The 27,272-nt window shown below is 46.9% G+C and overlaps 1 protein-coding gene across 9 annotated transcripts in view; it reads left to right on the plus strand.

Annotated features, from left to right (window-relative positions):
- The window catches only part of ASB7 (ankyrin repeat and SOCS box containing 7), a 96,699-nt gene that overhangs the window by 58,836 nt on the left and 10,591 nt on the right, over nucleotides 1-27,272 (plus strand). For 8 of the 9 annotated variants that reach the window (XR_010347841.1, XR_010347844.1, XR_010347842.1 and 5 more), the window contains 9 exons: nucleotides 9,825-10,134; nucleotides 10,906-11,012; nucleotides 11,106-11,901; nucleotides 14,848-14,934; nucleotides 16,755-17,355; nucleotides 18,648-18,974; nucleotides 19,223-19,345; nucleotides 19,702-19,802; nucleotides 20,737-20,948. The gene's annotated coding sequence lies outside the window, so the exon portion shown is untranslated. The remainder of the gene's footprint in view (nucleotides 1-9,824; nucleotides 10,135-10,905; nucleotides 11,013-11,105; nucleotides 11,902-14,847; nucleotides 14,935-16,754; nucleotides 17,356-18,647; nucleotides 18,975-19,222; nucleotides 19,346-19,701; nucleotides 19,803-20,736; nucleotides 20,949-27,272) is intronic. The other variant, XR_010347847.1, reaches the window with a different exon arrangement.

Below are 27,272 nucleotides of genomic sequence, written 5' to 3' on the forward strand. Positions count from 1 at the left end.
AGCACTGTGAGCATCCCAGAGCACATCTTCTGCCTATTGCTCGTGAATTCTTCCAAGTATAGCACATTTGTGAAGCTCACAGCAGTAGCAAAGACAGTGAAAAAAAACTGTGACAACAAGCCAAGTATTAATGCTTTTATAACCCAGCAACCCAGGCAACAGCAACAGAAGGAGTTGTTTTACAGTCAGCACCTGACTGCAGCAAGGCCATCAACATCCAAGTCTGTCCAAAGCTGAGAGCACAGGGTAACATCTTGGATCCCCCATTAATTAACCCTCTGTGTTTTGTGGTTTTGCATCCCAAGGCTTTACTTTCAGCACAGGAGGACAGGAGTGCTGTGGCCCAGACCCATGGAGGTTGGCAGATCACACCAGATGTGCAGCTGCCTTTAAGCTCCAGCCATAGAGCTAAAATTAGCTTTTAGAAAAGAATGTTAAAAGCAACCAAGATGCATTTTTTATAGCACTTTTTTTTTGTCATGTATTTTGTTTAGGTTTTTTTTTTCTTCTAATAGCAGGTATGAGACCAATTATCTCCATTTTCTCTGAGCAGTTGTTACTGGGGTTTATTAACATCTGGAGTTTGACCTGGACCATCAGTGTGTGGCACTGGTAGCAAACAGGATTATGATGTGGCAAGGGGACATTCTTATGTGCATAAAGAATTCTTGGACTCCTTCCTGCTAGGGATGCTTGGATCCCTCAGAGATGGGTGTGGGGTTTATGAGGAGGGGGAGGAGGGGTTACTTGCTGGTTTTTGAGTCTCGATGGGTAACACCCTACCCGTGGGGCAAATAGCAGGCAAATCAGAACCAGGAAGTGATGTGGCACATGCACATGAAAAATGATGGGTGGGGATTGTTAAACCAAACTCAAAAGGAACTTGGGATAGGTGCCAGGTCGTGTTCTGGTTCAAGCCCTTTGCTTGGCTCCTAGCTGATCTCAACTCAGTGGCCCACTCAGTAAAACCCATCTCTCCCAGATGCAGTGAGGGGCAGGAAGGAAGTCTCTGGTTGTTTTTGTTTTGAAATCTGATTTGGACTGGGACATGCTGGGGACTGTCCCTTGGACAGTTGATTACTCATGGCTCCTGCATTGCTCAGCACCTTCCAGCTCCCTGTCAGGCCCTTCATCTCGAGAGCAGCTCCTGCCATGTGCTCCTGATGTGATGGGAAAGGCTGGTCAGCCATGCCTGGTGAGCTCAGTGCAGTCCAAGAGCAGGGAATGGCCCCAGGAGCTCAGCCAGGAGCTCTAGCACTTCACAGGCTTGAAGGGAAATCTGGAAGTGGCTAGGCTTGGAATATCACTGAGGACACCTGCTTCCCTCACTGGCCATTAAACTCCATGAAGGATGACAAGTTCCTCCTGATGTGCAATTTTCACTCCAGTGTGGCTCCCTGGCCTTCATGGCAGGGTGTCCTTCAGATCCCCAGCAGTGCCAGCCTCCCGTGCCAGTTTAGCCATGATGATGGAAGATCCAGGTCTGAGGGGATGGTAGATGTCAGGTGTATTTATACAGCTCTGGTTATGAGCCCTGAAATCAATCAGTGCTGGGTCACAGCTTTTCCAGCTTCTTCATCTGAGAAGTCCTGACATCACCATGGGATGAGCAGACCACAGCAGTGATCAAGCTCTGCATCCTCTCCTGAGGCACTGGGATTCAGGAGGACCTGGAAGGGATGCAGGAGGAGGATTCCCAGATTTCACATGAGATCCAGTCCCAGCTTTATTGACCTACCACATTCATGTGGAAGGTGCTAAGTGACCACAGCATGAGCCAGGGTTTATCTTCTGAAGGCAATTATTCATTGGAATGAAAGACTGTGGATTAAAGAATGTCCTTCAAGAAATGCTGAGCATCTGAGCCCAGGCAAGATATGATTTGATGAAATAATTAAGAAAATGTGCCTGGTTTCCTTCAATGAAACATGCAAGCCATCTCTAAATGCTCATTTGTTATGTAGAGATTTTACTGCCTGGATTCTAATTTTTCACAGCTGTAAACAGAAGACAAAGGGTGGTGGAAAAAAACCAGTCCTAAGTAGGAAGGAAGAGGTGTGTGATCAGAAAACCTTTGGCAAGTTAAGAGGATTAAGAAAGGCCCCAATGTTCTGATTTTAAGTTCTCTGAGTTGGACTAACATCATGGATTAGATTTGGGTGGTTAAGAGGAAGAAAATACCTCATTAAAAAGAAGCAATTGGGTTTAAAGTTGTTGTAAGACAATGGCTGAAACAGCTCAACTGGAATGGTCTCGCTTGCTTAATTCTGGGGTTTTGTGTGTGTGTTTTAATGCCCTCCCCCACCTCTTCACTCCCACCCTAAAAGCCTGCAGGGTTTGCCTTAAAATATATTACTTTCATCCCTTCTGCCCTCTTGGTATTGCTGTATTTGGGAAGTGTTGAGCTCAGTGAATCTGGGCTGGTGTCAGGAAATCTTTGGAACGGGCACTGTGAATGCTGAAAATTTGATCTGGAAAAATAAGAGTCTAGTCTTATTTTTTATCCAATTATTTCAAGTCCACATCTTCCTTTAAAAAAATATTTTTACACCCTTCCTCTTTGCAAGGCAGTAAACTAATGGTAATTAAGGAAATGATCACTGCAGTGGGATTAAACTCTGCAGGTGAGGAGGAGACTAAGGGCTGAACACTGCCATCCCTTTTCCAGCTTTCTGAAAACACCCACCAGCAAAATCGTGGGAAAATCGGAGGAGTATAGATTTCTGAGGAAAAGTGGAATAAATACAGATCTGAAAGAGCAGGAGCAAGCAAGGTCAGCACAGCTAGAAGGCAGCCAGGAGGCTGTAGGGGAGGAAACAGCCAAGCAAAACCCAAAAAACCTCCTGTGTCTGTGATCCCCTTTCCTCAGAAGCCACCTGGGAACTGTTTAGTGCTGGTGGAAGGTTCCTGTGGCAAGGTTACCCATGATTTAAAGGTGGCTCCTTGAGGAGTGTTTACTTGTTCTTGGAAGCCAACAGGAGAAGAGTTGGAAGTACCATGGCTTGGGCAGGTGTGAGTCCTGTTGGCATCTTCACACGTGGAGCTCCATCCGAGGAGGAGATCAGTCCAAGAGGATTCAGAAGGTGCCATAGCCCTCCTTGGTAAAGCACTTTTGGGTTGGAAGGAGATGTGTGTGCTCTGTGACACAGGCTGGACCCTCTTCCCTTGGACCATCTCTGTGTCACCTCAGCTGCTTCCTCCTGCTGCTGCCCTCCAGCCAGGCAGGCTTTCTTCATTTCCACACTGGAGGCAGCTCAGTTCCTCCGAGAGCAGCTCCCTCAGCCATAGCATCTTGCCAATGGAAAAAGTGACACTAAAAATAAACTTGTTTCAGAAAGGAGCAAAGGCAGCTTCCAAAAATTCCCAGCTAAAGAGGAAAAAAGAAAGCAAACCACCACCACCCCAGTCTAGACAGCTACACTAGGTGGAGGCAATAGCAACCAAAAGGAATAAATTAAACTGTGGTTAAGGGGAGAATTTGTCTCCCCTGATTGCAAGACAAAAGAAACCCAGCTCCTTGTTTGCAGAAAGAGATGTTTGGGAATTTCTCAGGCCAGCTGAGGGCCTATTGGAGTGATGTGAACTGGAAATGGAGCTGAGGGCTCTGGCTGGTCGCACGACCCAGGCACTCTGGACCACACACAACAGGCACTTTGAGAGGCAGTGAGCAGTGGTAGGTGGCAGAGCCATCTGTCACTGCACTGAGGGACAAAATGGGTTTGGGCTGCGTGGCCTCAGCGGTGACAACGGGAGCAGATCCTGTCCCTCTCCTTCTAATGTCTCCACTGCTTCTCAAACTGCCCAGCAGCTGTAGCTGCACCATAATTGATGGATGTGAGTCGTGACCCCAGTCTGAAAATCCACGAGGTGATGGATTCCTCCTTTTTACCCTTGCAGTTGTGATTGAACCAAAGATTGGGTCCTGCCTGTGCTCTGGGTGGATTTTGCTTGTTTATTTTTGGGTTATTCCTGCACAACTGACAGAGGTTTGTGCTTTCTGTGTCCCCCAAGCTTACCTGTATGTGCTTGTGCCACACAAATTTTTACTCCTTCGCTTGATTTGGGGTGGGCAGGGTTTCATCCTGTGTAAGTGCTCATGGAAACCCCAGTGGGAAAATTTTACCATATTTGTTTATTTTTTAATGTCTAAGAGAGCAACTAAAAACTCACCTAAAGAAACATCATGATCATTTTCTCAGTTCTCTTTCTCCTCTTAATGAAATTTGTTGTTGGTTTGGGCACGATCTATGGTGTAAAAATGAAATATCTATTCCAGAGTTGGCATTAAAACATGGAAAGAAAATCTAAATGTTTTGGATTTAGGAACTGTACCTGGCTGGGCATTGGTTCCCATCCCACATCAGATGTAGCAGAGGGAAGACCTGCAGGGTATCACACTTCGTGCCCTCTGTCTTGGATACAAGCAGCTGATATAAAAACAGGGCCGGCTCACCTGCCCTCAGTCATTAAGGCTCACTTGGCATTTGATAAAAGCCCCAGTGTTTGCCCCAGTGTCCAGCCTGAATTCCACTTTGCTTATTAAGATTTTTCCTACATGAAACTCATCCCATTATTTCAGCTGAAACCCAGACTATTCTTTCCCTTTCCCACAGCCTTGCACTGCAGAGGGGCTGCATTTCAGTGGTAAACAAATCGTGGGGAGTTTTGGTTCAACCAATTAGTAAAATAGCTTAAAAATGCTGACAACCCCTGGAAAAAAAGGGTCTGTAGTTGGCTTATTTATTCATTGTCTGGAAGTTTCCTTTTAAAGTTGAATTATTGATTAAAATTGGGTTGCTTGGATTTTTTTTAAGGTAGTAGCTGTTTACAACCAGAATGTAGAGCCAATAAAATCCAAGTACCTTGGCTCAGCAGGAATTTGGTGTCAAATCAAACCTGTTTGAGAACCCAGGGGGTGTGCTGGTATTTCCAAGTCCCAGAGGCACAAAGGGCAATTGGAGAGGTAAACTCCAGGAGTTTGATGCTCAGGGAGGTTTGGTGAAGTGTCTCTGGTCATGGGCTTGGTTCTGGTGAGTGCTGTGGGTATTTTTGGCTGGGACGTGGTAACACCACAAAAATGAGGTGAGTTGGCTTGAGCTTGTCTTCTTCCTGTGCCAGGCAGGTTTAACCAGCCATGCTGGGGGGGTTGCCTGCTTTACCAAGGAAATGAGCCTGATATGAGGATGTCATCTCCATCAGTCCATGTTCTTTTTCCCTTGTGAGACTTTCTGCACCTCCTGCAAAATACCTGCTGGTTTTGTGGGCACCATGGGCTGGGGTGAGGTGAGAGGTCCATGTACCATCCCACCAAGGGACCAGCTGTTGCTGCACCCTGGTGTGAGACTCCAGACAGACAGGGAACATTGTGGGTGCTTCAGCAAAAGAAGATTTACTTAGGATTTGCTTCTACTTTGGCATAAAGTGACCTGAGATGCACAGCCACAGAAAATCCCTGCCTCAACAAGTGCCACTGCTGACAGGAACACTTGGATTAAGTATTTATGGCTGCCTGGAAGGAGCCAGGCTGCTGAGGGCACACAGGCTCACCTGGACATCACCAACCCAAGTTATTTGGTGTAAAGGGGAGCCCAGGACAATCCCAGGGATAATAAATCCACCCTGAACAAACAGAGAATGAACGGCGGGAGCCGTTTGTTCTGCAAACACTGAACAGCCCTGGGAGCTCAGCCCTGGGAGCTCAGCCCTGGCTCAGCCACAGCCTCCCCATCCCAGCCACGGGCACCAGGCAGCCCAAACACGCTGGAGGTGGATAATCATCAGGATGGGGCTGTGTGAACAGGGGATAAAAGGCATCGTGCCACTGCTCTCCCACCTGATCTTCTTCCTCCTCCCCAGCCCCTTTTGATGTTTGCTTTCACAGCCATTTCTGACAATGTGAAATTCATCCTGGGTTTAATGGTTTGGGGATGATGTGGTTTTTCAGATTAACAGAACAGGGGTGTAGAGCTCTGAAAGATGTCTCTGCTCTTTATCAGCGATTTCTTTCAAGTACAAAATGCTTTTTCTTTCCCTTTTTGTTCTGCAAAGGTGGATTCTTCCCCTGCCCTGTTTACTAATTAAAATTTAGTTGGTAAAGAATAAGCATATTGTCCCTGCCAGGGTTTGATCTATTGTTATTAGGGCTCTGTGTTGTTACAGATGAGATCAAAGAATTTAATTTATGATGGGTGGATAGGTCAAGTTCAGTCGTCTGAAGCGAGTGCAGGGCAGAAAGCACAGTCAGACAATGATGTCTTAAGCAGCAGCCCAGGCAATCAGTTCTTCCTTGTAACACAGCCCCACTTTCTCCAGTTCTGACTCAAGAAAGTCAAGCTGTCCTCTGGATATAAATATTTGAGGACAGCTGGATGCAGTATAAGAACTCTCTGCCTTCTCTCAGTACAATATCAACACCACCCAAGGAATCCGTGGTTTAAGATAAAGGAAAATCCTGGGACCATGGCTGAGTGTTTCAGCCATCCCAATTCACAGGTTTGCATTGTGTCTGAGTGCCTGCTGCAACTTCCTATGATATTTTTAATGTGATTTTGAAATATCCCTTGAGCTCGCAGCAAGAATCTCTAATTAAGACCTAAAGTTGATGCTGCAAAGCCTTAGTCACACCCTAATAACAAAAGGGGAATGGGGTGGGAGGTGAACAAATTTATTGGGTCTGCTTATGGTCTCTAGCTGCAATATTTTCCTTGAACTCTGCTCAAAGAGGAATGGGTTGGATTATTTCCATTTCATCTTTATTTATTGCACATCAGTGTGCAGTGCTGTTGTGAAACCCAGCAAGACACCCACCTCTCCCCTATGCCTATGGAAACCATGAGGACTGGCCTGGGATGAGTGACTGGGGAGCAGTTTCTGGGCTCTGTTATTGGGACATGTCTGTGAATGCAGCTCACATAGCTGCATACGTGGGGTGTGCTCTCCCTGTGTTCTGCCCAGCTGGAGCTGGAAGCTGTTTTGGGTGGGAACAACATCTCCCTGTGTCTGTCTGGAGAGCACTCAGCACACCATGGGCTGGTGGAAGAGGCAGGACAGCTCGGGGCTCTGGCTCTGCCTGGAATGGAGCAACAGGAGGTTCTCTGTCAGCTCCAGCCCTGGGCTTTGCCTCTCTGTGCTCATTTCTCTGTCCCACCAAGTGCTTTGGCTTCTCTGGGCCAGGCAAACAAGGCAGCAAAGCTGAGCCCTTTGTGTAAGAGCCAAAGACAAAATGTCACCAGTTTGAAACAACAAAATCCCTTTCCTTGACCTGATCCATGGAATATGAGGAAACAATGTCAGGGCTCCATGGAGGGGTTTCTCTGGGTCAGCACCTCCCTGCCCTGATGTGGTCACTCTCTCAAAGGGTCTGTGTTTTCCCTGCTCAAGATTTGGGTTTTATAAATGTCCCCATCTAAAGCCCCCAGCATGCCTTCTTCCTCACAGGGCTTCTGCTCCAGGTCCCTGTGCCTTGGCTGCTGTTTCTTGTTCAGTTTGGTGGTAGTTTGGACTTGTCATGCAAACATTTTCTCTCTGCCCACTCCTGCTCCCAGGCTGCAGCCTCTGTTCCTCAGTTGTACCTGGCACTGTGGCCATGAACAGGGACCTGCCACTAAAACAAACAGAACAGTGGGAGTTTCTCATAAATGGGGATGGGTTTATTTGGTTATTTGGAGGTGAGGGCAGTTCCTCAGGCTGGCTCAGAGTGTGGTCACACACAGAGCAGGGGATGCTCAGGGGGTACCTGGTACCTGCATCTCAGCAGGTTCCCTGTGTGGTACAGAAACACTTTCCTGCAGTGGCTGGCCAGAGGAGTCAGAGCATTGGCAGGGGCATTTCAGCTGTAGCAACACAACTGTTCAGATCCTGGTGACACCCTTGGATCATGGTTTGCCCTTTGTAGTGACTTTTTCTTTCTTTGACATTGAGAGGTCCAGCTCTGTGAGGTGTAGCTGTACAACCCCACACTGCTGCTTTGGTTTGGGAAAGGTTTGGTCAGGGCTGTTCTCCTGTTGCCTTCCATTTTCTCATTCCTCCATTCCTTGACTGAATTCCACAGCTGTAACAGGGCAATACTGGAAGAGGTGATGCTCTCAGGGCATGTTTTTAACCCAGTGAGAAGCTGTAAATATGTGATACCTCAGCGTGCCCTTGTAAATCTTGCAGCCCACAGGCTGGATCCAAGAAGCTCCCACAGTCTGGATCAGCCTCAGGGATGCTCACACACATCGTGTTGCTCATCCAAACCCAAACCCCAACACTCTTAAAATTTTCTCATTATGGCTCTGACTTCCAGTCAGCTTGGAAGCTTTAAAAGGGGAACTGGTGGGTGGTACAGTGTCTGTCTTAGTGTCTTCCTTGCATTTACTGCCTTTTCCTTTCTGGAATAAAAGCTTCAGTTTTATTTCTCATGACTTTACAATGCATCATCTTGGAAATCAATCTTCCCCTTCAATTTTCTTAATAATGCTGTCAAAAGTCATCAGCTAGAAAGCATTTGGTGGGGAATGCAAGAAAACTTTTCAAATCTCTCCATGATGAGCAAGAGGGACAAAGAAAATCTTTTACAACTTAGTTTCTCTGTCTCAGTAAAATAAAAACAGCCCCCAGAGAGGCATTAGTAACTGTTGAGAACCAATATTTACATGTAGTAATTTATCTTCATGTTTATAGAAACCACAATTAAATAATATTATTTAAAATCTTCAGAAAATTATAATTAAAGATCTGTGGCCAAATTTTTTGGGGAGAGAGTTAAAAAATTAAGTTTTCTAAAAAGGCTTTTTAATGTCTAGGGACTTGTGTTTGTTTCTGTTGACTAATCTATAAAGTAAACTGCCCAGGCCCTGAGGTGACTCATGGGCTGTGCAGATGGTGAGGTTTGCTCTGGGCTCTCCACGTTCCTTCAGGAGCAGGAAGAGCTGGTTCCACCTCCTCATCCCCTGCTGCACAGCCAGAGGGTGTGTGAAAACCCCTCCTGGAGACCCAGCTGTGGGAATCCTGGGCTTTCCAGGCAATTACATTTTTGGGAAGCTTGTGCTGTGACCCAATGAGAATGAAATGGGATGAGCTGGGGGCTTCTGGAGGCTGCCAAGGTGGGAGCCAAGGGAGGACATGGCTGTGGGGGAGCAGAGCAGCTCCTGGAGGACAGAGTTGGTTCTTCTCAGTCTCACCTCTCACTAACTGTGCATTGCCCAGAAAGACATGGAGGGGCTGGAGCACGTCCAGGGAAGGGAACAGAGCTGGGAAGGGTCTGGAGCCCCAGGAGCAGCTGAGGGAGCTCAGACTGGAGCAGAGGAGGCTCAGGGGGGTTCTTGTGGCTCTGCACAGCTCCTGACACGAGGGAACAGCCAGGGGATTCAGGCTCTGCTCCAGGGAACAGGGACAGGAGGAGAGGGAACAGCCTCAAGTTTCACCAGGGCAGGTTCAGACTGGATATCAGGGAAATATTCTTCACCAGAAGGGTCGTCCAGCATTGGAGCAGGACAGTGGTGGAATCACCATCCCTGTAGGGATTTAAAAGCTGTATGGATGTGGCCCTTGAGGACATGGGTTAGTGGTGGCCTTGGCCATGGTTGGACTCAGTAACCTTAAAGAATTTTTCCAACCTTAAAAAGTCTATGATCTTGTCCAGCCTAAATGGTCTCTGATTCTTGTGGGCAGGCCAAGGGGAGCTGTGCTCTGTCTCAGTAATGAACTCTGACTGTCCAGGAAAGCATTTATTTTTGCAAAATTAGAAAGAGGGAGAGGTGGGGGAAATCAATGGATCTGTTTATAGGTGTATAAAAAAGGCAGAAATGTTAATGCTAGCATGTGTTTATTCACTTTCCCAGAGCAAAAACATTTGCAGGACAGTAGTCCAGAGCACACGAGGTAAGTGATCAATACCTTTATTGACATTTTTTTAAGGAATGGCAGAACATGGAGGAGGTGAGTATATAGAACCCCTATACTCATTATATGAACACATTATATTCATGTGTGGATGCTGTGGGCATTGTATTGCAAGACTCCAGGAGTCCAACTCTGCAAGTCAGGTAAATATGATGAGTTGGTTTTTTTCAGTACACAAGCACTTTTCAGAGCACTGGACTGGACACAAGACAGCAAAACTCAAGAGTTTTCTCCATTTTCCCCAAGCTGGTAAGAGCACTGAACATTTTCTAGTCTAAATAGCAGAATCCCCCCCCGCCATACACCAGGTCAGCCCCCATCCAAACCCACGCTGTGTCACACCCATCCAAATGCCACCTGCAAATCAGCTTGAGCAAACCTGTCTTGGTCTGGATGTACTGAAAAGCTTTGGGAAAAATCATTCCAAAATGCAAAGGATTTCCTGTTGTTTTTACTGACAATATCTGCCTGAAGATGGAGTGAGCTCTGGCGTGGGTCTCTCCCTGTTGCAGCTGCAGGGTTCTGGCACGAGCATGGAGGCACAGTCCCAGGTGGGAACACTGCAAGGAGGGGTTTGATCAGCACACGGGTGGCCTGGCAGTGGCTGATACCACAGGGAGGAGTGCTTGGGCCAGGGAAGGGTCTGAATGTTTCAACTGCAAATATATTTAATGTCCTGTGCCTTGGAGAGAATTTCCTAGGGTTTTCATTCACCAGTTTGCCTGGTTTTTAGTGGGAATGAGGGTGGTTACCTTGCTGTTCTGGGCTCAGGCTGATGGAGGGCACTGGGTGAAATCAGTCACTGCTGTGGCTGAGGCTTCACCAATAATCTCTGCCTGGAGCTGGGTGAAGCTGCAAACACTGCCTGGTCTGAGATGGGCAAATGCTTTATTTTCCCTTTGTTTTATGAATTTCCTTAATGTGTGTTGATGCTATATGTTATTAAAATCGATTACCTCCTTCACTTATTTCCTCTGCTCTGGACTCAATTACTTTGCTTTGCACTTTTTTTTTTTTAAGTAGGTTGAAGCTGATATGAGAGAAATAATATCCAGTCTCTATTTCTAAAGATACAGGACCAGTCTATCAGGCTGTTGGCACAAAACAACATTTGTTTTATTGTTGGGGTAAGTAAATAAGAACAAGAAGTCTTAAGTATTGGCATATGTTGATACTTGGCCAAAAAGGTCTCTAAACAATACATTTTCTATTCATTCCAGAAACCTCATACTCTGTTATTTCTCATTTAATGCTGTTGGCAAATACCCATGTCACCATCTAATTTTGACTGTAGTTCAACTTTTTTAGTGCAAAGCTAATCCTCATTATAGCTGTAAACATGTGTTTCATTTGGCCTTGTGTTCGTGTGCTGAAGTGACAAAGGCAGTCGAGGGTTTCCATCAGGAATGGAGATGTACAGGTAAGGGTTTTGTTCAATCTGCTTCATCTTTCACACAGTGACAATCAGCCCACTTGCTTAATAGGGAAGAATGTTTTTATAAGCCTCTCTGTACTCTCTGTTTCCTGCTCTGCATCTTTTTTCAGATAAGTGGGACAGACCAGGGAGAAAAAGAACAAGTAAATATAAATAATCACAAAAGCCATCAGGATCTGGTGTAGCAGCTGTGTGTGCATCTCCTACATCTTTATTTGCTCTTCAGACACTGATGTGTTTTAACTCTTATTTTTCATAGAATGTTTTGGGTTGAAAGGGACCTCAAAGATCATCTTGTCCCAACTCCCTGTCACGGGAAGGGACACTTCCACTAGACCAAGTTGCTCCAAGCCCTGTTCAACCTGGCCTTAAAAATTTCCAGGGATGAGGAAGCCACAGCTGCTCAGTCCAGCCTGGAGAGTGACTTTTCAAATGTGGTTATTTCAACATGCCTCAGTTTTCCTGGAGATTTACAAATTCAGTTATTATTGAGACCCTATTCAAAGTGACTCTGCCCTAAATAAGACCTCTTGTAAGGGGGATCACAAACCAGCAGCCCTGAAGTCAAAATTCACTCTCAGGTAATTTGATTTAGTAGTTTTTAATAGCGAAATTCAGCCTGACTTCCCTGCCCCCAGCAGAGCACATGACAAACTGTTTATCAAAATAATCTGACTCATGGAAGCCTGGCTGTGACTACCACTGAGGTTTAAGTGTTGTCACCAAACTCCTTGAAATGCAGCATCATAAAAACAGCAGAAAACCCTGAGCCTTCAGACCAGAGTCAAGTAGGACCAGACCTGATTTCTCTACAGTTTCTTTCATTAGGATAGAGTAGAGAAGGGTGGGGTAGGGTGGAGTAAAATATTTTTAGTTGAATGGGACCTACAATCATCTACTCCAACTGCATCATCTAGGCCAACAATTCAGATTATTCCACTGAAGCTCCTAGTTGAAGCTTTGTGTTGGCTCTTTTACTAAGTACTGCCAAGTTAAATCTCCTGGGAATAGGTCAAACAGAGGGAGGAGTTTGGGGGCACAAGGTGGAGGCAGAGATTTTATTTATTCCTGACTGTGGTCTGCAGTGGGATGGGTTCTGCTTGGTGGAGGCAAAGGGTTCCCAAGCTACAGCAGTAGTGCCCAAATAAGAAATCTCCTGAGGGATTCCCAGTCAGACAGAGCCCATCTGCTGGGACTGGGGTGAGCACCACAACTTCAGCAGCTGGCAACTCGGTCAGAGTTTGTCTGTGCTCAAAGAAATATAGTTTGCCACAAGATATTTTTCTATATTCAAACACAAACTTGAGCCACAAATGTTTCTCTGTGCTTGCCTACACCAACGAGTCACAAATTGTCCTCTTGTATTTAAATAGAGCCCAAATTCAATCCATACATTCCCAGTCATTATCACCCCATTATCCTTTCTCCTTTTTGCTATTTTTCTCACCAAGCAGTGGTAAACCCCAGGCCCTTTCTCAAACATGTGGTTGATATAAGAGGAGAGGAAAGTTCTTTTCAAATATTAAAATGTTTTTAAATACTGTTTTATAGCAATCATGGTCATCTGCAAGAAATCAATTTTCAAAGAAGTGTTTGATGGACTGACAATCATTTGAGCCCAGGATGAGATGAAATGGTCCAATTCAAGCTGGATTGGGACTCACTTTTCTGGAGAGCACATGAGTTTAGTAGAGATTGATGAAGCTGAATTTTGAAACTATCAATTTTGTCTTTGAAGCATGGTGGGATCCAGGCTAGCTGTGAGGATCAGAGAGCTGGGAGCTTAAGAGGATGGAAGGAGGTGGCCTCCTCTGGAGAGTGGGCAGCAGTGAGGAGGAATAAATAAAATTGTATCAGAGAAGCCATCCTCTCTTTCACTGGACTTTAACTACTTCCACCCTATTTCTGGGACAGGGTGTCCTGTGAAGGGCCAGGAGTTGGACTCCATGATCCTTGTGGATCCCTTCCAACTCCAGATATTCTATAATTCTGTGATTTTGGTGCATTTGTTATGCAGCATTTATTGCTCTCTAATGCACACAGGATGTTTGCTTCCTACGTGCTTCAATTTACACTTTTTGCTATGAGCTGCATTTTGTTGTGTTTGTATATGTAAGGAACTTTCAATATTAAGTTTCAATGTGTTAGCATGGAAGAAAATCGAGAAAACTCTTTCTTGGGTGGAATTCATCAGGTCCACAGCTGGATCATTGTGTTTAGGGTTGCTGTGGCTGCACGAGGCTGGTGTGCCCACAGTGAGACCAATCTCCTGGATTTTCCATCATTTATACTGTTTATGCTGAATATCCAGGCTCAGAAGCAGAAATAACTTGAGGTTGTTTGGGTTTTTCTGGTTTTATTTTCTTGAATACCAGTGAGGAGCAGCCAAGGCCTTGGTGATCAAGACTAACAGAGGCACTGCTTTAAAAATCATTCAGGCTTTTCAGGTGTCCAACTTCCAAACTACTTAGGGCACAAGGGGAAATGTAAACATTGTTCTGTTATTCAACCTACTACATAAGAGCATTGAGTTTGACAAGGCTCCAGGTACCCCTGTGTCCCGTCCTGCCCGAGATCAGACGCTGATATCCCTCCCCAGTGACATCCAATCTGCCAGGTTTGTTTTCACTCTAACAATTGCCCACTGTAAATGTTGCTTGCTCTGCTTCGTGCCTGCCCTGCTGGAGCTGCTTCCAGGAGGATTTCACTGCTTTTCTCAGCATTCAAGCTTGTAGTAGTTCTTTCTTAAATACAGTCAGGGTGTATTTAAATACAAGTTCAGGTGTGTGCTGCATTTAGTCTGTGCAAGGAGGGAGGTGATTTCAGATATTATTTTGAACTTTGTAAACTTTGTATCAAAACTCTTTTTGTTCCATTTTTTAAAAAATATGTCATATTAGAAATTGTAAAACTTTTTGTTAAGGAATTGGCCATATTGGATGAGTCTGTTTGCAGGGCCCACAGCTGGTGGCAGAGCATGAGATGAATTTCAGGTTATGCCACAGACAGATTTTACACTGGACAGAGGGTGGGAAGTGGAGCTAGTGAGGCTGGAAGTGCTCATTGCAGGAACTGTGTACATATGGAGAGCCTTGGTAGGGAGAGGCTGCTGAGCTCCAGGATTATTACTGAGAGCAAAACTCTTTGTTCTGCACTGATCTGCAGGGAAAGCAGAGTGGGAACCCCACCCTCTGCCTCCCCTCCAGTGAGCACAATCCATGTTTATACCCAGGAACGGCAAGGCCAGGTCTGGCAAATGCCAATGGTCTGCTTCTGCAACAGCATCACATTGGAAATTCTAATTTAAAGTACGAGATGTATATAAGAATTATAAGCAGTAGTAAATGTGCTTGGACCAGGCAGGAGAGAATGATTCCTGATCAGCTGGCAGAGCTGGATGTAGAGCAGGACCCTCGACTTTGGTGTAGTTTGAATTAAGCTGGATTTCTGTATTATATTATTTTTATAGTCTCTTCCCATCTGACAGAGATCTCTGTTTTCTTTGCTGTTTCATACACTGCTCACAGCTCACTCCACTGCCAGGGAACAGTTGTGCCTTGATGGTTCAGGGCTCCCCAGACTGGTGGGCATGATAGTCCTCTCCAGCATCCCAGGTGAGACAGCTCCATCCCAAAATCCTATTCTCTCTCTTGCTGCACTGACAAACTTCTCTGCCAGTCCCAAAAGCAGCAGGGAAGTGTTTCCATCTTGAACAGTTTGCTTCTCTTTATTTACCTTTGGCCTGTGGGTCAGGAAAGCTTAATAATTTCCTTTTTATTAATTTAATCCATAGTTCCTAGTAATTACCATAAATTAAGCCTGCTGGGGGGGAAAACACAGCCAATAAAGCAGAGGAACTGCTGGCTTTATGTGGGTAACGTCAGTACCTAGAGGATTGTTTCCTGCAGCTCCGTCCCTTGCTTGTTGTGATTAACTTGAGATCAGCAGAGAGTTTCCCGTCCACCTTTTAAACGAGGCTGGGACATGCCAGGAATTCTGCTAATGCACAGGGCCCTGTTAAAGGCTTAATCTTGGTGTGAAATGAACTTATTCCTGCCCCTGAGCAGGTCCTGAGTGTTTCCCAAGGAATGTTTCTCTCTGGTTTGAATGAACTTGACTGGAGACACCAGCGTGTCCTTCTCAAAGGCATTCACATCAGTTAGGTGACAGCAGCAGGCACAGATCTGCTTCTAACACCTTGGGGCTTGGAGTAGGGATGAAAATAGAGCTTTACCTCCCAAGAACAAAGGAAAATAATAATCTGGATTCACAGGGGGAAATACATGGCGTCACTTTGCAAAGACCCTTCTTTGGTCCTCCTTAGCAGCTCCTTTGGGATTGGGGCTCTCAGAACATGGTGGAGAAAGTGGGAAATTAAGCAAGCCCATGGGATGAGAGGCAGGCTCCAGGAGCCCACAGAGGCCCCACTAGTAAAGGGTTGCTGGTTTCCTCCACGAACTGGGCTGAAGCCAGGCATTCCTGAGTGGCACCGGTCCTCCCAGCGCTGGAGAGGAAACATTCCCGTTTGTGAGCTGTGGAAGTGCATGCCTAAGCCAAAGGTTACCAGGCTGAGGTGATATTTTTGCATTCCTACAATGTCTTAGCTTTTTTAAATTAAATTCTTGCAACATGAGGATTTAATCCCTCCTGGTATATATGGCGTGCGTGCGTGTGCGTGTGCGCGCGTGTGCATTTTTTTTTCCTACAAAAATTTCATCAGGCAAGTTATTTTTGTTTTTGAAAGTTGGCTCAGATACAGGGTCAGTAACTTTCCACCCAGAGCCTGTGGAAAGGTTTGGGGTTTGAGGCTGAGTAGAGGGTCAAGTTTTAGGGTTGTGCTTGAGTAGAAACTGGATCTGGGGTTGAGAGCCACTAGGGATGAAATCTGTTGAATTGTTCGTGAGTATTTTTTTATTAAAAATAGTGGAAATAAGCAGTTTTCCTTTGCCCAAAAGCAGAGTTCTACCACATTGAAAATGGTCCTAAGAAAATTAGTGGTTTCTAGCATGGAATTGGGTTCGAAATCCAATCCCAGAAGGATAAGTTTGGAGTCACATACTCAAAATTAGGCTCCAGCAAAACAAAAACCATTTTGATTATAGTACTGTGAGGGTGAGGGAAGAACACAGGCTGTGCCCTGATCTTGCTAGCAAGGAGCTGGAAACTTCTTGGGAGCAGAAAGGTGCTGTGGGACACCACAAAGAGCTGCAGCACAGCCCAAGCTCTGTGTCCTGGGCTCCAGGAGCAGATATTCCAGCCCAGGGTTACTTACAGGAACTCAAAGCTTTGGCTTGGAGTTTGGGCTGTGCCTCTGGTTGCTCTGAGCTCACACACTCTCTGCCTTGCTTCTATCACCAGATGAAGGTGGTGGGTTTTTCCTGGGGAGCAAAGAAGTTGTTAACTCAGGCTGTGATCTGGCTTCTTTTCCCTTCAGCTCTGCACCTGGTTTGAGCCACGGGACAAAGATGAACCAGCAGCACCAGGACACAAGTGCCCAATTGCTCTAAGCCAGGACTCAGATTTTAGGCATGGACCTTCTACTGAGATGCCCTTAAAAATCTGTCTTCATCATGCTGGAGAGCAACAGCATTGCATTTCTGAGGATTTTTTCCTCCACTGAGCTGTTCAGCCTGAGCTAATTCCTGTGCTGATGCCATGGAGGTTCCCAAGTGTGCTCTGCTGAGCCCTGGGCAAGGCTGTGTCCTGGATGGAGGTGTCTTGCAGCAGAGAAGCTCAGATAAATGAGGATCATGGTGTCCCATGGTTCCCTTCTGGTGGCTGCACAGCTGAGGACGTCCCTCAGGGCTGGCACAGCCACCTGAGGTTTGCTCAGGGAGGGGAAGGGGTGTCCTGAGCTCTCCCTTGGTTCAACAGAGCCGACACGATGGGAGAAAGGCAGGTTCTGCTCAATGAAGATATCTCTGTTTCACCACTGCTTCTTCCTCTGGAAGAAAAATGATTCCTCCAGGTCTTGACATCTGCTGCTATTTAAAGGATCATCATCATCACCACTCCAGCCCTCCTGGGGCCTCAAGGTATATAAAACCTTATTCTTCCCAAAATTGTGATTGAAAACAGACATTACGTGATGGTGTCCCTCTAAATGCCATGTCAGTGGTGGGAAGCTTGTTAATTAATGGTTCTGCAGGACAGAAGCTGGGGGTGACTGGGGAGGGCAGCTGGAAGGTTTTAGGTAGATTTTTGCCCCCCTGGGGCAGGTGGGTGGTGACCACCTGTGGGCATGCTGCAGGAGGAATCTGCAGTGCTTGCAGCTCTCTGCTGGTGCTGCTATTTGCATTATCCAGGAATTCTCTTGTGACCTTTAGCAATTTTTATTTGGGCTCTGGTGAAAGACTGAGACAGAGGAAGAATTTCTCAGGTTAGCAGACCCCTCTGCTACTTGTCACCTCCATCCCACACCCACGTGCACGCCCCTGTGGCCGTGGAACCAAGGGAGCACTGGGAAAGTGCACCTGGAAGCTTCTCAGAGGGTCCAGGCTGTGGAAAAAGCTCATAAAACACCTCCTTGAAGGCTGTCCCTTGTGGGAGGCTGTGTGTAACCTCCATCCTCACCCTCCATCAGGTGGCTTGGATGGGGGGAGGCTGCAGCTCCAGACACACACCCGCTGTAACAGCTCCACACGGGACCCAGCAGCTCTCACTCTGTGTTTAGGGTTTGCAGGTTCAGTGGTGATGGCAATTATTTGTTGATTCACAGGGTGGGGAGGCCCTGGTACAGGTTCCCAGAGAAGCTGTGGCTGCTCCATCCCTGAAATGTTCAAGGCCAGGTTGGACAGGGCTTGGAGTGCCCTGGGATAGTGGAAGGTGTCCCTGCCCATGGCAGGGGTGGGATGAGATGGGACTTGAGGTCGTGTCCAACCCAAACCCTTCTGGGGTTCTTCCAATTGCAAGTGCCTGAGAAGTGAAATAGTGCTCTCAAACCAAAGTCAGGAGGCTGTGTGATCAGTCTGCTGTTTTGATTACCTCCTTTAGCAATGCCTTTTGTTAATTAAAATTTGGATTGTTCAGCTCAGTGCAAGGAGATCTACCCCAGCCTCTCCCCATTCACCACCATGTCCTTGCACCCTCACACAGAGCAAATTTTCTGATTGCTGAGTTATGGTTCCTGAAGCTGGTTGGTTTGACACAGAATCACCCTTAGGGATATGGGGTTCCTTTCTCTTTCCACATCCAAAGTGTTTGTCTTGTGTGGGTTTGCCCTTGGGAAGCCAATTCCTTTGAAAGGCCCCAGGAGTGGTTCCAAGTGAGGGGTGTCCCACGATGGGACTGTGCTCTGATGCTCTGTCAGCTTTACTTCCCTCCACAGGCTCTCAGCAAACAGCCTTCAGTTCCAGGGCAATAAAAGATGTCAGGGTGATTAAAGATGTGGCAGCTGCTGCTCTGGATCTCCATGCAGTCAAGTCCTTCAGATTTTCCTCACTCCCACTGGGAGAGGACCAGTCTCCAGCACCCCCTGAGCAAGCTGAGGGTGCTGAGCACCCTGCTGGATTCAATCCAGGTTCAGCACATCTCTCTGAGCTCCCTATTCCCCTCCACCCCTCCTGTGCATCCCTGCAGTGCTGGGTGTCCTGTCCCTGGGCTCAGCTGGGAGCGTGTGGTCCTTGCACAGTGCCTGGAGTATTGCTTACACATGGTATGTTTTCCATGCAAAATGGGTTTTTAAGAAACAGGGGTTTTTAAAATGGACTAAGAAATTTTTACCAGGGCATCTGGTATTGCAAATATTTGAAAACGTTGAAATTTTTTCTTTCTTGGCAGTAAAAACAACCCAGCTTCTTGCCCACTGCAGTCCAAGAACTATTGAATATGTTTTAAAACAGATCGTTTGGGGGGTTTATATAACTTTTTATGGTTCTGAACAGAAGATACTTTTCTCCTTAGAACTGCTTCAGAATCCTAAATTATAGTTGTTGATTTCTTGGCTTATGGGGAGCTATGTGATTTACACCAGTTAAGAACATCAGAAAGCTTCAGGAACCCTTTGAAAGCACAAACCAGGGAAAGGTGAGCTTTTGTTTTCCTTCCCAGATATTCATATCCTTGTTGCAGACTATGCCTGGATTCACTCCATTGCTGCTGTGGACCGTGGGACTTTATCCCACCCCCATTCCCAGGTAGCTGGAGTCAGGCACTGCAGGAGCACTCAAAGGTTCCCCAGCAATCTGAGGGGATCTGAGGGAATCCAGCTCCTGGGATGGGGTGAACCCAGATGCTGCAGCTGCTTCAAGATTGTTCCAGTTATTTTTTCCTGAGAATGACTATAAGGTCACAAGATCTGGGAGTTTTTGTGTGTGGCTTTCTGATCTGCTGAATCATGATATTTTTTGATTATTTTTTTTTCTCATGCCTGTTGCACTCAGATGTAGTTTTGACAGAAGCTGAAAGAACCTCCCTGGGCTGGAGGGAGGAATTGGACCTGCATCTCTTGCATCTCAGCTGAGGGCCTTGACAACTGCACATGGTACAGACAGGAATAAAAATAATGCTTTTTAAGAAACATATTAAAAATAAGGGGTGGTGGGAGATAAGAACAGAAAAAATAATTTTAAAAGATCAGCATTTTATCCACAATTGATCCCATGCCTGCGTGCTGGAAAACCCTCTGTGTACGACAGCGCCTTGTGCTCAGGTGGCAAAAAATTTTGGAGAACTCCAAATACAGCTGAGATATTTGTGCACACAAAACCAGATGGGTTTTCAGCTTATTGTGTGCCTGGACAAGTCCTGGTGTTTTCCAGCACGAAGGTGGCAGGACCAATGATGCAGGGCTGGGGCTGGGAATGCCCCCAGAGGCAGCTCATGCCTGGCCAGCTCTGCAGTTGCCATGGCTGGGGTTTGCTGACCCATAAACCATCAGCCCTCTGAGCCAGGGTGGGATGGCTCAGGGATCTAAAAACATCCAGAAACCCAGCCCTGTGCAAGGGAGGGAAGGGCTGGTGCTGCTGGAGGATCCAGCCTGGCCCTTGGGGTCCCAGCAGCCTTGGCACAGCCACAGCACCAAACCACATCCCTGACCAGTCCTGCTCTGCAGTCTGGCCTTGTGCCCAGCTTGTGAAAGCTCTGTAAAAGCCAGGTATGTTGTTTTGGCCTTCATGTTTGTCCCATGGCATTAAAAAAAAAAAAAAAGAAAAAAGAAAGAAAGAAAAATCTGGAAAAGCACAGAATAATAAAGTCCTGAGATATTTGGTGTAGTTAGATTTATTCAGGTGCTGCTGGGCTTGTCTCTGCCTGCTGCTGATGTCAGGGTTTCTGTCACCCTCCCTGGCTTTGCACGTGTGGTTCCACAAACATTACTCATATGTGGACCTGTTCAGTGACATTTGGTCCAGTGCAGCACAAGCTGGACACTTACAGATGTCCATCAGTCACTCTGACAAAGCCACTTCTTCCCCCAGCCTTGGTAACCCATAGCTGAAGCACATCTCTCCAGAAGAGAAATTCACTCCTTGCTTTGAAGACAGAGTGCTGAGGCATCCCCTGCATTCCTTCCTGACGTGTTCCAGAGGTTGGCTGCCCTCATTCCAAACCAGATGTCTCCCCTCTCATTTGGATGCTGCTGACTTCAGATTCCTGCCATTAGGCCTTCTGCTGCCTGTTCCTGATGGAGGTGAGGAGCTCCAGGTTGCTGGAGACCTGGGCTGCCACTGCTACCCAAAGCAGCAGCTGCTGTCAGGGTCAGAGAGACTAACAGCACATAAAACTCTTCAAGAAAGTTCCTTCCATTTGTCTCTTGGCTGTGTTGGCCATTTAGTGGGAGCAAGGATTTCATGTGCACAGCCCTGGTCTGGTTTCCCATTGCTGTCTCTTTGAGCTCCCTGCTTGGTAAAATGCTGGGGGTTTGTCCTGAGCTCAATTTTCCTCTTCTTATGAAGAATGTGTATTTTTCCCCCCCTGCCTTTCTTTGTTTAATATCATACCATAAATATTCCATAGTATCATCTTGCCACAATGCTGGTTGAGGCTAAACTCATGCAGTTTTTGGATGAGTAATGGATGCTCTTTCCATAAAAAGTTCCTGCTGAGGTGTGGGGAAGGCAAGGGACAATCTGACTATCAGCCCTGTGGATGAGTCCTCATGAAGAAGAAACTTGAGATTTTCTTATCAACAGAGTAAAGGTCAGCCTTGGATTTGTTTCTCAGCTGCATGTACAGAACAATGTCTCTTTTCTCTGCAGTGCTATCCTTCCACCTCCTTCCCCTGTAAGTTTTGCTCTCAATTTAATTTATTTGCAGCCCTACCTTTGGTAGGCGAGACAGAAGCACAGGCACAGCTTGAGGTTGGTCTGGTCCTGCAAAACTCTGCAGCTTTTGCTTTCAGGATTGGATGCTGGGCCCTTCTAAATGGAGGGGGAACCTCAGCTCATTTTAAAGGTTGACACATTCTGAACATTTTAAAATTGTAGAATCATAGGATCACAGAATAGTTTGGGTTAGGAGGGACCTTAAAGATCATCCAGTTCCAACCCCTCTGTCACAGGCAGGGTCACCTCCCACTAGACCTGGGTGCTCAGAGAATTAAAGGAAGCAAAGATGAGTCCATAGAGCCAGTGGAAATATTTGTGCTCTCTCCCTCCCTGTGAGTACATCACAGTAACTCAGAGGAGTAGCACGTGCTCACTTACAGAAGATGTGCTATAGAAGAGTTATCACTCATCAGGGGAGATATGAGCTTAATGCAAAAAAGAGCCTGAGATGGCTCAGCACAACCCATAGCTGAAACATGTTGTGATACCCCTGGGTAAAGATCAAACTGTAAAGGTCTTACCGACATCTGATTCTCCTCAGTTTTAGTTGGATCCAAATCTAGCAAAAGGGCATTTTTGTGTCTGGTCACAGTCCAAAAAGATATAGCAAAATCACCTGGAGTTACAAATGTGTTGCAGAACCTGTCCCTAATCACATTAAGAGCTCTCAACTGTAAGGCTCGATTGTTTGCCAAATGAAATATTCTCCTCCGGTATTTGCAGAAAGGAATTACAGTCTGTGAGTCATGTTTTTCATTTGGTATTGAAGTACAGTTTCTATTTTACAGACCCAATCCTGAGCTTGGGGAAGGAGTTGTTAAAAAGGCTTTGTTTTGTTGGGAAATAAGGGCAAGGTGACAGGTCTGAGACAATGTGCTGTGGGCTCTCAGTTTGCAGCTGGGCTTTCGAGCCCTCGAGGTTCCCAATGTCAGGTTTTCCTCTGCAGCTCTCAGAGAGGTGGTGGGGGCTGTTGGATTTGAGGTTGTGCTGAAATAAACAGAAAGGCCATGGAATCCCAGGGCTCTGGTCTCCAGAGCTTCAGGGGCAGCCCCTAAGGATGAGACTCTGCAGAAATGTCTGGTGGGTCCCCAGTGGACTCTTGCTCCAAGCTTGAAGTGCCTCTGGCCCTTCCTTTTGGCCCACTCTGATATTAGCTGGCCACCAGCCATGGGCTTTGGGCTGGAGCTCACCTGTGGCTGGCACATGAACTCCTGCTCTAGTGGAAGGTGTCCCTGCCCATGGCAGAGGGGTTGGAATGAGATGATCTCTAGGGTCCCTTCCAACCCAAAACTATCCTGGGACTCAGTGTCACCCAATAAACTGATATGAATTGGGTGGGGGACAGTGAAATCCAGGCAAGGAAAACATTCAAAGCACCAGGTCACTGCTGAGAGGAGAAGCAAGGGGAGTTGCTGGAGAGGGCCCCAGCCCCCAGCCGTGGAGGATGGACCTTGCACAGACTCTGTCAGTAGCAGGGCTGTGAGAGCTGAGCCAGCTCCAGGGGTGCCCTTGGCTCCAAGCAGAGCTGCTGCTGGATGAGCTGCCCCTCACACCACACTTCATCACACTGAGGGAAACTCTCACCCGGAGTCACCCTGTGTCCCACGGGAAGGAGAACCCAAACAGGATCAACTCCAGCTCATCTTTAAAGCTGGGAGCAGGAGGGGTGAGCAAAGCCCTGTAATCTCTTGGGAGGGGGGAGCACATCCCCCTGGGCTGCCCCTAGGCCACAGCCTGCCCCTGGCCTGTCCCCTCCTCATCCTCGGGGAGGAAGGAACACAGGGCCAGGTCAGCAGTCGTGCCTGGGGGATTTTGGCCTGACTTCTCACAGTGTCTTAATATACCCCAGCTGGCAGCAATAATTGGAGAGTTATTAAATAACTGTCTGCAGTGACATACAATCTGCAGAGCACTGTACCAATTATTTTTCATTTGCTTCCCTCTATCTCAACGTGTCTCCATCTCCCCATCCTACCCCACTGCCTTTCCCAGGAACAATTTACTGTAGTGATTGGAGGGCAGTGAGATCTTCTCCAACAAAGAAACTACTTTATTTTCTGCCATGGTTAATGCCCCTGTTTAATGAGTCCTTCATATCATTCTCACCACCCTAAATTAAAGGGTAGCCTGTGCAATTAAACTGTTTAGCTTCCAGAATGCCCCTCACAGTTATCTGCAAAATGGGCTGAAATGCAGCTGCTACTACTGTTGCTCATACTGAAACTGGCAAAGGGAAAACCACTTTCATCTCTTTATTTTTAGCAGTGTGGCTTTACTTTCAATTAAACTAATTATTTGCACCATCTTGTTCCTTATCCTTGTCTCATGAGGTTTTCCCAACCAGGAAATATTTTATGCAATTTATAGTTGTAGATGCTTAGATCTTCATGTTTGTGTCTTTTGGGAATGAGGAGAGAGCTGGGATTTGCAGGTCTTAGTCCAATGTTTGTCAGTATTAAACCAGAGTAAAGTTAGTTTGCAGTGGATTCATTCCAGATTTAAGCTTTGTTAGATGGCACTTGCTCTTTTTTTCCTTTACTTTTTAGATCAGAATTTGCTCTTTTTCCTTTATTTTTTAAATGTAGAAGTTTAAAGAGGACAAGTTCCCCAAAACTCTTCCCCCCAAATATCTTTCTTTGCATCCAGAACCTTCTGCTGTATTCCCAAGGGTCAGATAACAACCTGCACTAAAGCATCCTGGAGGATCTGTTGATTCTTTTCATCAGGAACTGCTTCATCCATCTCTGATATTTGCCCCACTCAAGATGAAAAGTGGCTGCTTTTTAAGGACTGGAAAGAAGTTTGTCAGTGCTTGGGTTGGGAGGAGAATGGGAAGCCCCCAGATGTCAAACCATAAGGCTCTGCAGCAACCCAAGGAATTCTACTTGGGATGCCTCTGCAGGGAAATTTCTTCCTGCCTCAAACCTGTTGAGTTCCAATATTCATTTTAATGATCTCATTTTATAAATAATGGGAAGCAAAACAATGCATTCAACAGAAATGAGATTAGAAAGAGGAGGGGAATGAATTACAAATGCAAGAGCCTGTATTTATTCCAAGGAAGATAAATCTCATTTTAAGTGGTCTCCAGTGCAACAGAGTCTTACTAAGACTAAAACAAAGTAAATCTGGTTTTGTTGATAAATAAAAGTGTGAGGCAGTGGCAGGGAATGTTTTCTAACACTAGTTGGTTGTCATAGTATCCTGGGACTAACAATACCTGGGCTTTACTCTTGGCCTGGCCACTGTCTCTCTGCAGTAAATCATTTAACACCCTGTGCTGGAGTTGAGGCACATGCTGGAAAATCCAACTCCACTGAACAAATGGCATCAGGGTGTGACCCTCGTTAAAGCTGTCACTGACAGGATTGTGCCTCAGCAGCATGAAGGAGTGTGGGGTGCTTCATGAATTGGAAGGTGGAATTAGTGGCATTTCAGGAGCCCATGCACAACTTGGTTCAGGTTGTTGTGGGAAAGATGGGAGACCTTTTAATCTGGGGCTGGATCTGGCAAGGTGATGTATCTCTTGTGTGTCACCCAATGTAGACACAACACCAGCAGTGGCTTGAAAATTCTCCATTTTTCTCTCTTATATGATTTGGTCAGATTTTTTTGTCCACATGAGTAGCAGGCAGGAAGAAAAGATGTTTGCTCTGCAGAACTCTCCCTGGGTCCCTTCTCCATGTGGTGCTCGAGCTGCAGTGAGGAAGGGACAGTACCAGGGATTGATAAGAGGGTCTGAACTGCAAACGCCAGCTCAGCAGGGAGGTAACACCACCACTGTGCTCTCACCTAATTGAAAACACATTGTCCCTCTCCCCACACCTGGAGACTCTGCGGGAAGCTCTGGCATGGGCTGCAGGGGCATGGATGGGGTGAGGTGTCCCCAGAAGGAAGGTGCACCCAGAGCTGGCACACACCAAGCTGGGCACGCAGAGCTGCCCCAAACAACACCACAATCAGCAGCTCATGGGCTGGAGCTGGAGCTGACCGACCCTCCTGGCTGGGAGCTAATGATTCCCTTCAGGATTGCATCATTACATTCGAACTGAGTCATTACGAGGCGATTTGGGAAAACAAGTTGGAATTCATTACCAAGGAAACGTGCTGGAGCTGTTGCCAGAGCCTCCTGCCGGGTGCGGGTGGGTGCAGAGGCAGCACCAGCCCCTTGCTCCGAGGACCAAGCACAGGAGCCAAGATCCATGCCCAGTGGAGGCTGGTGGGATTCTTCTCTTATTCCTCCCTCAGCTGCTTCCTGGTCCTGCCACTGCTCTCCATGTGACACCTGTCACAAGAATAAACAAACCCCAGGGCAGGGGGAGACATTGAAATTGTGAAATTTGCACTCGTGCATTCCTGGCGGTCACCTCAGGAGCAGCCCCAGCCTCTGTCAGCAGCTCCAGCATCTTCTCCCCTGGTGTCCAGCTGCTGGCAGCCCCTCTGCTCCAGCTGCATGGTTGGATGTTTGCCTGCCCTGCTCGCTGCCTGCTGCTGCTGGTGCCTCTCCAGGTGGGCACAGCTCTGCACGGCTCTGCCAGCAGCAACAGCATTTTCAGCAGGTGTAGCAGAGGGGCTGGAAAGGGACTACCTGCAAACAGCCAAGTGGTTTGTGGCAGGTTCTTGGAAACCCAATAAAACCACACAGTGTTTGGGCTGCAGCTCGTCCTGTGAAGCCACCACTGAGCCACAGGAGGATTTCTACCTGCAAAGTGCTGGCTTCAAAATGCTGGGTGAGGACAGCAACATCCTTGATGAAAGCAGAGAATGTGGTGTGAAGGTTGAGTAATAGTTTGGGAGAGCAGTAAGAGAAATGGAGCCTGGGGAGCAATCCAAGGCTTGATTGTGGGTTGGCACTCAACACTGACAATCGTCAATCAGCAGAGATCAATTCTCAGGAAGCTGAAGCACCTTCCAGGAGCAATGCTAACATCAGCTTGGTGAGTAAGGAAACAAGGACATGGATAGAAACCAGCATGGATGGATACAGGCTCCTTACTTACCTCTGCAGAAAGGTGTTATCCCAACATTACTGGAAGAGGCCAAGCTGTGGCCACTGAGGGTGAGCTGGGGCCTTTGTTAATATGTGTATAAAAGTGTGAAGCCTGGGCATTTGCTGGAAAAGAAGATACTGGCATATTTGAAAGTAAAATAAGCAAATGTTTGCCTAGTGGGGGAGAAAAATTATCTCAGAAATAATATGTGATAATGGAGAAATTCCTCAAAAATCAAATACAGTGAGGACAGCAAAGCCCTGGTGACGTGAGCGAGCTGGTGGGTAGCAAAAACAACTGAGGGCAGCCCTGCTGAGCATCTCCCATCAGTCATTTTCTAGGGAGCTCCCTGCCACAGCTGCTTGAGGAGATGATGGATGGCTGGTCCTGGCAAAGCTCTGCCAGCTGAGCTTGACTCACCAGGAATGAGGAGGTTTGAAGGGACAGAGCGAGGTACAGAGTGAAGGAGAGGATTTCAAACACAGGGCTCAGGCAATCACAGCCCTCATTAGCACTGCCCCACATGGTGCTCACCATAGGACTGGCAAGAGAAAAGGCTTTGTCCTCACACCTGCCTGTGATGCCAAAGCCACAGAGCACAGGTGACAAACTCACCAGACTCAGGGGACTGGGGTGGCAGTCCAGCCTCTGCCCAGTGACTGCAGGCTCAGGACTGGCTCTGCTGGGTGACCCTTC

Source organism: Passer domesticus, chromosome 14 (genome assembly GCF_036417665.1).
Source record: "Passer domesticus isolate bPasDom1 chromosome 14, bPasDom1.hap1, whole genome shotgun sequence".
In the NCBI taxonomy this organism is placed as follows: Eukaryota; Metazoa; Chordata; class Aves; order Passeriformes; family Passeridae; genus Passer; species Passer domesticus.